The sequence below is a fragment of the Hemicordylus capensis genome, chromosome 5 (assembly GCF_027244095.1).
Source record: "Hemicordylus capensis ecotype Gifberg chromosome 5, rHemCap1.1.pri, whole genome shotgun sequence".
Lineage (NCBI taxonomy): Eukaryota > Metazoa > Chordata > Lepidosauria > Squamata > Cordylidae > Hemicordylus > Hemicordylus capensis.
Window position 1 is genome coordinate 215,483,025 of NC_069661.1, and position 8,759 is coordinate 215,491,783.

Genomic DNA, 8,759 nt, shown 5'->3' on the forward strand with positions numbered 1-8,759 from the left:
GCATATACATTGATTGAATATATGTAATAATAAAAATCTAAAACACTAATTTAATGCGTGTGTGTGTGTGTATGTACATGCATGTGCACACACATGCTTCCCGTGCAACCTTAAAATAATGAATTCAGGCAATCTCAATCTTAAATTCAACAAGCAAACAATAATCTTATAATCAAGCTTACATTATTATAAAACAGAGACTTGCTTTTCCTCAAAGGTTATATATTTTACTCCTGTTTATTTTATCACAGGCTCACAAGATTAGACATGGTCTTCTGCTGTATGATGCTATCAATAACACAGATGTGAATTTGAACTTAAGCATGTGTCCATACACCTTGGACAAAGAAACAACAGGAAATAATGATCTGAAGTAAGCCTATTCAGACATTCTATTGTGAGAGTGTACACATGACTGTACTGTGTTTATTTAAAAAATGAACCTGGTTACAGGCCCCTCAGATGCATGATATACAGTAGATATAGCCCTATTCACACATTATGTTCAACACTAATAGGAAAGTGTACGTGCTGTACCTGTGTCCAATATAACATGTGAATAACTGCACCTGTATACAGATCTGTACATGTGTACAACTGTACATTCCTATAAGTGTTGAACATAATGTGGGAATAGGGCTTATGTGTAATATAACATGATGAATGCATAACTTCATATAAATCTTAAAAGAAGTTATCTCTTTTTGTAGTGTGCATAGCATTTGACAGTTATAAAAACTGGAAATTGTATGACATCCAGAAGTGTACATATAATAGGAAAACTATTTTCTAAAATAAACAGAAACATGTATTTTTCAAGTTAGCATTTCAAATAATCTTTGGGAGAACATGCCACAACTCTATGGAAAGTGAAATCTGGCGTGCTCACTATCATGCTATGCTCACTATCATGCTTATTCACTTAATGTAAAACAGGTGTACCTATGTACCTCTGCCATATATTGGCAGCTACGGTTATGGGTTATAAAAAACATTCTACTGAAAGATTCCAAACTAGGTACCAGTAAAAGCACAATATTAAGCTGGATACTTCAATGATCCAACCTGGCATGGAAAAAGATAGTGGCCAACATCCTAACCAATGCAGTACTAGAACAGCAAAATAAGTGCACGTGCAGCTGCTGCATCCTGGGGTAAAGCAAGCGAAGGGGTGATTTTCTCTGATTTCCCCTTCCCTCTAAAGTGCTCTGTGCCAACCAGTAATATGTCCCTGAGGGTCACACAGAGGGTCACATATTTTCGGGTGGCACAGAGTGCTTCAGAGGAAAGTGGAGATCGGTTAAAATTGCACACACATTCCTCTGTGAGTGGCCATGCTGCTTTACTCTGAAATGCAACTGCTGCATGTGTGCTGTGTTAGTTATGACATTAGCCACTATTCAACAGATATAGAAAATGAAGATGTGCCTAGTTCTTTGTCTTCAGCTGTAATATGTACATTCACCTATAGCACCAATGTTTAGCACTGTTTGTGCATATGTATCCTTCTTCCTACAATATTTCCTCTGTTTGACTGCAAAGCCCAAACATAAGACTCATTGCACCAGCAAAAAAGGTCTCTGGGTAGGGTGCAACACTTGTGATGCACTGATGCATTGCACTGACACCACACACTGGCAGAAACCTGCACTGGTATGGCTGGGATGTCAAAGTATGCAGGGAAAAGCCATGGCCACCAGGTACAGTATTGTGGTGGCATACAATGCAGCACAGATGGAGATGGAGCATGGCTTCAGGGGCATTTTGACACCATTAAGTTATGGATGTCTGCACAAACTTCTATTATTGTAGCAGCTCATGAGCCTACTAGCATCCACTACTGAGTGCTATTGCATGGAGCTGCTTTATACTGAATCAGATCATTGGTTCATCGAGCTCAGTATTGTCTACACTGACTGTCAAAGACTCTCCAAGGTTTCAGGCAGGAGTCTCTCCCAGCTCTGCTGGAGATGTCAGGGCTTGAACCTGGGAGTCTGCATGCAAGTAGATGCTCTACCCCGAGCTATGGCCACATCCCCCAAGACAGGGATCCCCAACCTGCGGCCCTCCAGATGTTGCTGAACTACAATTCCCATCACCTCCAGCTACAACTTATTGTGGTTGGGATGATTGGAATTGTAGTTCAGCAACATCTGGATGGCCGCAGGTTGGGGACCCCTGCCCTAAGAGGAATGAGACAGTGCTTACATGTAGTTACCCAAACAAACCATGGTAGACCCTGCTTAGACAGGGGACAATTCATACTCACTACCACAAGGCCAGCTCTCCTCCCCATGTAAGGGATCTTGTGCCCTGCAAAATCCTTGTAAGGGATCTTGAGCACTGCAAGGGAGTGGCAGAGGCATGGGGGTGTTAGCTCAGTACCTTACAGGTAGCAAGCTGCTGGTGGCTGAGGTCATGGCATGGTTTGTGCCTGCACTGGGTACTACTACTTACTCAGCAGGTACACACCTGCATGGTAAAAAGGACTCTGCTGAATCAGATGGAGGTCCACCTACTTCCCACAATTGTCAATCACACGCCTCTAGGAAGCACACCTCTGGGAAGCATGCAAGAAGGGCATGAAGGCAACATTTCCGCTCTCTGTCACTTCCCAGCTGCCGCCTCCAAATAACGATACTTAATTGTAAATAAATAAATAAATAAACCATTCATTCATTTAATATTTATAGTTAAATTTATATGCCACCTTTCATACATGTATCCCAAAGCTGTTTACAAAGCTGAATTAAAACAAATGCAACAATCAAATCTATAAAAAATCACATTGAACCCGCCAGCAATACAAACCATAAAACACAAGGAAAAATGTAATTATTAATATAATGACTAATAGCCATAATATAATGACTAATAGCCACTGATGGACCTATTCTCCCTGAATTTGTCTAATGGGGTTTAATAAGAACATCAGAAGCCCCTTTCTGGACCAACCCAAAAGTCCATCTAATTCAGCACAACATGGTACTTGAATGAAAGCCACTGCCCCGTACCTCTGCTTTATAATGTCCTACCGAAAGAGAGATGGGTCCCTCCCCTCTGCAATGGCAATCAGCAGCAGGTGCTGGTAGCCCTCCAGAGAACTGCCTCCGTAGCCACCACTGATTACTTGCAAATGATAAGTTGTTTCAAAGATATTGCAACTGACACAGGGCTTATCAGAAGAACCGCCCCCTACTAGCCTTGCACAGGATGCCACTGTGGTAAGATCAGCACACAGCACTCTGTGGGCTGACGCAGCTATGCAGATCTTTTGGAACAGGCTGTTAAAAAAATATGACAGAAATGCATCAAAAGGGCAGCCCCACAAAGCAGAAAAAGCAGAAGTCCAACGAGCGCAGGATGGAGACAAACGTCTGAATTTCAGTTGTAAAAATATGGTGGTAGCTTCCATTGTAATACGTAGGTGGCCCTTTTTGGAATGAATTGTCTAAGAAATTACAACAGACTCCCCTGATGAAGGGCTATTTGCTCAAAACACATTGAGATGTACACAACTGGTATGAATAAATTTGTTTTCTGTACCTGTTGGACTTCAATGGTAGAGCACATACTTTGCACACAGAAGGTTTCTGATTTGATTCCTAGCCAAGCAGGTCTGGGAAAGACCCCTGTCTGAAGGCCCCTGGAGGGCCACTAGCAGCTAATATAGACAATCCTGCGCAAGGTGGACTAAGGTGTGACACTTGTTAAGGCAGCGCCAAAAGTTTTTTCTTATCAAGAAGACTACAGCAATATTGGAACACATTGGCCCATTGATGATAAACTCAAAGTATATATATTTCAAGCAGTTTGTAGGAAGACATTTCTGTTTTATTTTATGTGAAGTTCACATGGTAAAACATTTAAAGTAGACCAAAGAATAGGAGCAGGAGGATCCAGTGCTGCAAGGAAGCAAGCATTTAGCTGTTAGTATTTCTGCAGTGTTTTCAAAAGGTAGCATACTGCAAAATGTTAAAGGTGATTTGCAAACAACATGTGTTGGCTTCCCCAAGAGAATAAAGTATGCTTTTCAGTTGCAATGGAGTTTAGGCAGTCTGTTCATGTTTGTTCTGCTTTCATATTTCCGCAGAGCTGACCCGTGATCTCAGTGGCATAATAATTTATCCTTTCCCAACAATCTTCTTTTGCTTATGTATTTAAATGGCTTTCAGAATGGCTATATGATCTGAAGAAATATGATAACAATTACACTTCCAAAGACTAAAACGTTTGAAACATAAATCGCTTCCTTGGGGCTTAACATCTTTGGAAGGCGACAGATTTAGAATAACTCTGCTGCATTGATAAGAGATCATTTTGCTGTGAAGAGGACATTGCCATATCTGTTTTAATTAGCAATCTCTATCTAGTATTATATCCCATTTTGCCAGAAGCTAATGTCAGCAGCATTCAAATATTGCTGCGTAGTCAGTTATTCATGGTCACCTGTGTCACAAGCATAAGCTCATATCCTAAAGCCTGAAAGCTAATAAGCATGGTAAATATTTGGTCTCTCACTGTTGTACTGTCAGCCCATCCTGTTTGATGGATGCGAAGAAGGCCAGGAGGGAGGAAGGAAGAGTGGATGGAAGGATACAGCATGACCCAGAGGTTTCAAGTTTGCACAAGGAGGAGGCCAGGTTGGTGAGACTAAACTCTATGCAAGTGTCTCCTGGGCTACTTCTGGAGAGCACAACTCTCTGAATAAGCTCACTCAGGAAACAGGCCAAGGCCTTTAACTTGGTTGGCTCTGCTCTCCATGCCTTCTAATTGGTTCTGAAATATATCAAATATATATAGCATATGTATACAATAAATAGCGCAACTAGCTGTTTTAAATCAGGGATAGGAATTTATGCTCCGGGTAGTTATTTATTTATTATGCAAATTTGTTATATCACTTCTTAATGCTTCACAGTACGCATCTGAAAAATGAGAAAGTTAATACAAGCTACTTTCATTCTAATTTCGAACATGGTACATAGGAAACTGAAAGTATTAACACACTCCACCACGGTTAATGGCTCATGATAATGAGAATGCAGATTTACAGGACTCATGGACAATTAAATCAGGATAGCAATATTCTTCTCTCTTTACCTCTCCAGAATTATTCAAATTATTATTAGACAGGAGAAGCCCAGGACAGAGAACTCCTATCATCAGCTAGTGAAAAGATCACTTAATGTCCAGAGAAAGTTCTGTTTTGTTAAACGGAAAACTCTGTGTTGTTTAAATTCATTTTTTAAAAACTGGTGGGTTTTTGTTTTTTTAAGCAGTTTAGATTTAAGGCATCTTAAGTGCACTGGAAAAAATGAATGAATTAATTGATTGATTGATCAATATTTATTTATTTATTTATTTAGAATAATTGTGAAGCCCAGGACTTAAGGCCTTGTGGGAGCTCATTTTTTTGGCCTCTAGTCAGGTAAATTAGTATCTGCATAGATTGTCAAGGTTGTTTCCCTCCTCATGCTTTTAAAAATGAAATGAACTTCAAGAAAGCCCAGAAGAGAAGGAGGAAGTAGAGAAGTATTAAATCACAACAAAAGTATTACAAAGCTGGCAGATTTGATAACAGAGTGGACAGCCCAAATGTAGTCTGGCATGATTTAGACTACTGTGATGATCTTGCAAAAATTACCTACACCAGGGATTGTGTTAGATGGTGATAAATGGGAAATTAATGCCTGAAGGATAATCCCTTGCAGCTGACACTGCTTCAGACCTTTATATACCAAGCGGAGCAGAGGGCATTTGCTGCTGCTTTCCATGGCTGATGGCCTTCTGCTGCTTCTAACTCAGTAAGCTAATTTCTGGAATGGCCATGTTACACAGGGAGAAAATAATCTGAATGGGGGAGGATTAAATTTATTCTGTCAAAACCCAGCAACAATCCTGAGAGAGACAGCCCAAAACCATACATGGGGCAAATGCAAGATAATGGAGATTAGGAAAAAGATGTGTTTAAAGTCAAATGGAACAGAAGAGACAAGACCTGGAAGTTCTGAGAATCTAATAAGAAGATAAATTGTACCTTTGCATGGGAAAATGAAACCAAACTCTTCAAATTATTTTTTCTAATGAAGAGCTAAGATAATTCAGACAGAAAGCTAGGTGAATATTTGGAGGGGTCCTAGTCCACCTAAAGTGCTGCTCCATTCAGTTTATTTATAATACAGTATGGGGCATAAGGTAATGTGACACTGATGCAGTGCACTGCACCGGTCATATTTTCTGTTCCAAAGCATGCAACAGGTTTGCTCTATAGGCAATTAGAAATACAACTATGAGAAAGGATGAGCTCTAAATATAATAGAGATTTCCCTCCATTTTGAGTTGCTTTTCCACTGAAAGAATGCTGGGGTTGTTGTAAAAGAATATAGTAAAAGTTTCCCACTTCACAAAATGAGCGCAATGTGAGGATCATAAATGGTCATATATGGAATTTCATCACACACACAGAGACCACATACCAAACACTACCATATCCTAAACGGGGGTATGGTATGGGGTCACTTCCCTTAATAATAACTAAATATGCCTTGTTTTGAAATGGTAAGAGAACACTGTAAATATTAAGGAAACAAGAATTCTGCTTGTTCAGGAGGCCACTTGCAAAAGCTAATACATCCTTTCCTCCTCCTATTGTGATCCTTAATGTGATATGTCATTTTGTCAGTTTATGAGCCGGGCTGAAGCATCCCTTCATATTTACTGAGATTTCCCAAAGCCAACCTGATTTTGGCCATCAGCTTTAAATCTCACAACTGGATTCCATGTTGTCTAATCTTGCATTATGCATTTCTCCATGCATGGCTCAAACTGATGCTGTTGTTAAAGAAGCTTAAAGCTCTAATCCTAAACACAGTGAGCAAGCCCCATTAAACCCAGGGGGACTTACTTCCGAATAGACATGCATAGGACTGAGCAGCACAAAGCTCTCATCACATACCTTTGAAAGCAGACTAGTCAGGAAAGGGTCCCTGCTTTGCTTCTGTTTATTCGATCCCACTCTCACAGAGTTCTAATAAGTAAAATGTTACTGATGGTGTTGTGTCCTGATTCATAACACAGGACCAACTTGTCCTTTCATTCAGACTAAGCTCTTGTCAAGCACAGAAAAGTGTTGAGCTATTCACAATCATACTAAACCTTTGCCACCTACATCTCTCCCCCTTTATTCTCTCTCATGATTCAGCCAATCACACCATTAAGAAGAAAACCACAAGCCATGGAGGAACTCAGATGTGACAACTCAGAAAGCTGGGTGTGGGCATAGGCTGAGTTAACTGCTGTGGTTTTCTTTTATTTATTTTCACTGTCAAGTGATCTATCATCTTTTTAATCCCGTGAGGCTGAGAACCGTCCCCCTGCACGGGATTGCCACATGTTCTGTATGCTTCTCATAGAGGATTTCCTCTCTGTTCACAATGTCACAGTACCACAGAATCCCCTGAGTATACTTTAAAAGCAGTGAATATGCTATACTTGAGGGCGGGATTAGAAGATCTATGATATCATTTCTAAGGGGTATTTGTTTTTAGATAGCATCAGTCTCACTGATTATACATCTAGCCTTCTGGTATGTCAGGATTCTCTACTTTTAAACCATACCTGAGAGATGCTTCTCCAGAGGAGATGATACAGCCTCACTGAGTGACCTGTTCTACAGCTCAGTGGTTTTTAGGGTCGTTGGTTATTTTATGCCATCCAGCCTAATTCAGTTTCAGTTTCAGTTTCCCTCCTGAAACTTAAACCCACTGCTTCTTCTCCACCCTCAGTTGCTATGTTTTTGGCAGGGTTTGTATGTCTATTAACAGCTGTCTCGACTGTCTGGATAGTTCCAGGTACAGTGTTTAGTCTGGGATTTGTCACACTTTTTTCACTCCCTCTTTATGGAGAGATCACGCACGGTTGACATCTACCTGTATTTTCCTTGCACTACCTGTATTTCCCTTGCAAAGGCATGACATTTGTTAATGAACAAATCCAACTTTTTTTAGAATAGCAGTACTGCAGCTTAATGACTGCACATGTGGATCATTGCTGGTGCTACTGTTCTGTTGTGGGTTTTTTTTTTGAGTGGTGGTGAAAGGGAGAGTGTCAACTGATTGTGTCCCAGCAATTCCCTGCTATGCATAGCCATCTAGTGTAGGTGGGAGAAGCACCTCAAATGCACTGCCCCCTATTTCAGTGCGGAAGGAGTGTTGCACTTGCAGTTCCAAACGGGACTGCAAATGGAAAAGCAAAAACTGGCTGATGCTACAAGAAGCATGCCTGGAAGGGCCCTCAGAAATTAAAGAAGGCGAGCAGCTTTTCTTGGCATGGGAGTTATTCTCACTTGGCTTCAGGGTAAACGTTGAGCAAAGCCACTTCGAAGTACACTCGCGGCATTGAGGGAAGCAGCCCATCCCCTTTGCTCTCGGTTTTATTTTGAAACAAGCCCACATGGCACGCACTGTGTTTTTCTTCTAGCCAATGGGTGGGGGAGAAGAGAGCTCCTGCAGAGACAGATCTGCATTTCTGAACAGAGCATGCCTCTTACCATGCTAATGATTCTACATCAGTGCCGCTCCCATTTGCTCTGGCATTTTCAGAAAAAGTAGCTTAAAACCAGCATTTAAAAAAACCAGACATACGTCGAGATAAGCTAGAATTCCCATCACAAAGCCCGGTTTGTGCATGGAGTGGGTCCAAAAATCTCAAAGGGCCTTCGGGGTGAGTTTGGCTGGTGTGTGAATGCACACACTCCC

The 8,759-nt window shown here is 41.0% G+C and overlaps 1 protein-coding gene across 2 annotated transcripts in view; it reads right to left on the bottom strand.

Moving 5' to 3' along the window:
• The window catches only part of GRAP2 (GRB2 related adaptor protein 2), a 95,718-nt gene extending 88,578 nt beyond the window's left edge, over nucleotides 1–7,140 (bottom strand). Inside the window, exon 1 of one of the 2 annotated variants that reach the window (XM_053257085.1) lies at nucleotides 6,959–7,140. The gene's annotated coding sequence lies outside the window, so the exon portion shown is untranslated. Of the gene's footprint in view, nucleotides 1–3,014; nucleotides 3,178–6,958 lie in introns of those variants that run through there. The other variant, XM_053257086.1, reaches the window with a different exon arrangement.
• Between the last annotated feature and the right edge of the window lie 1,619 nt (nucleotides 7,141–8,759).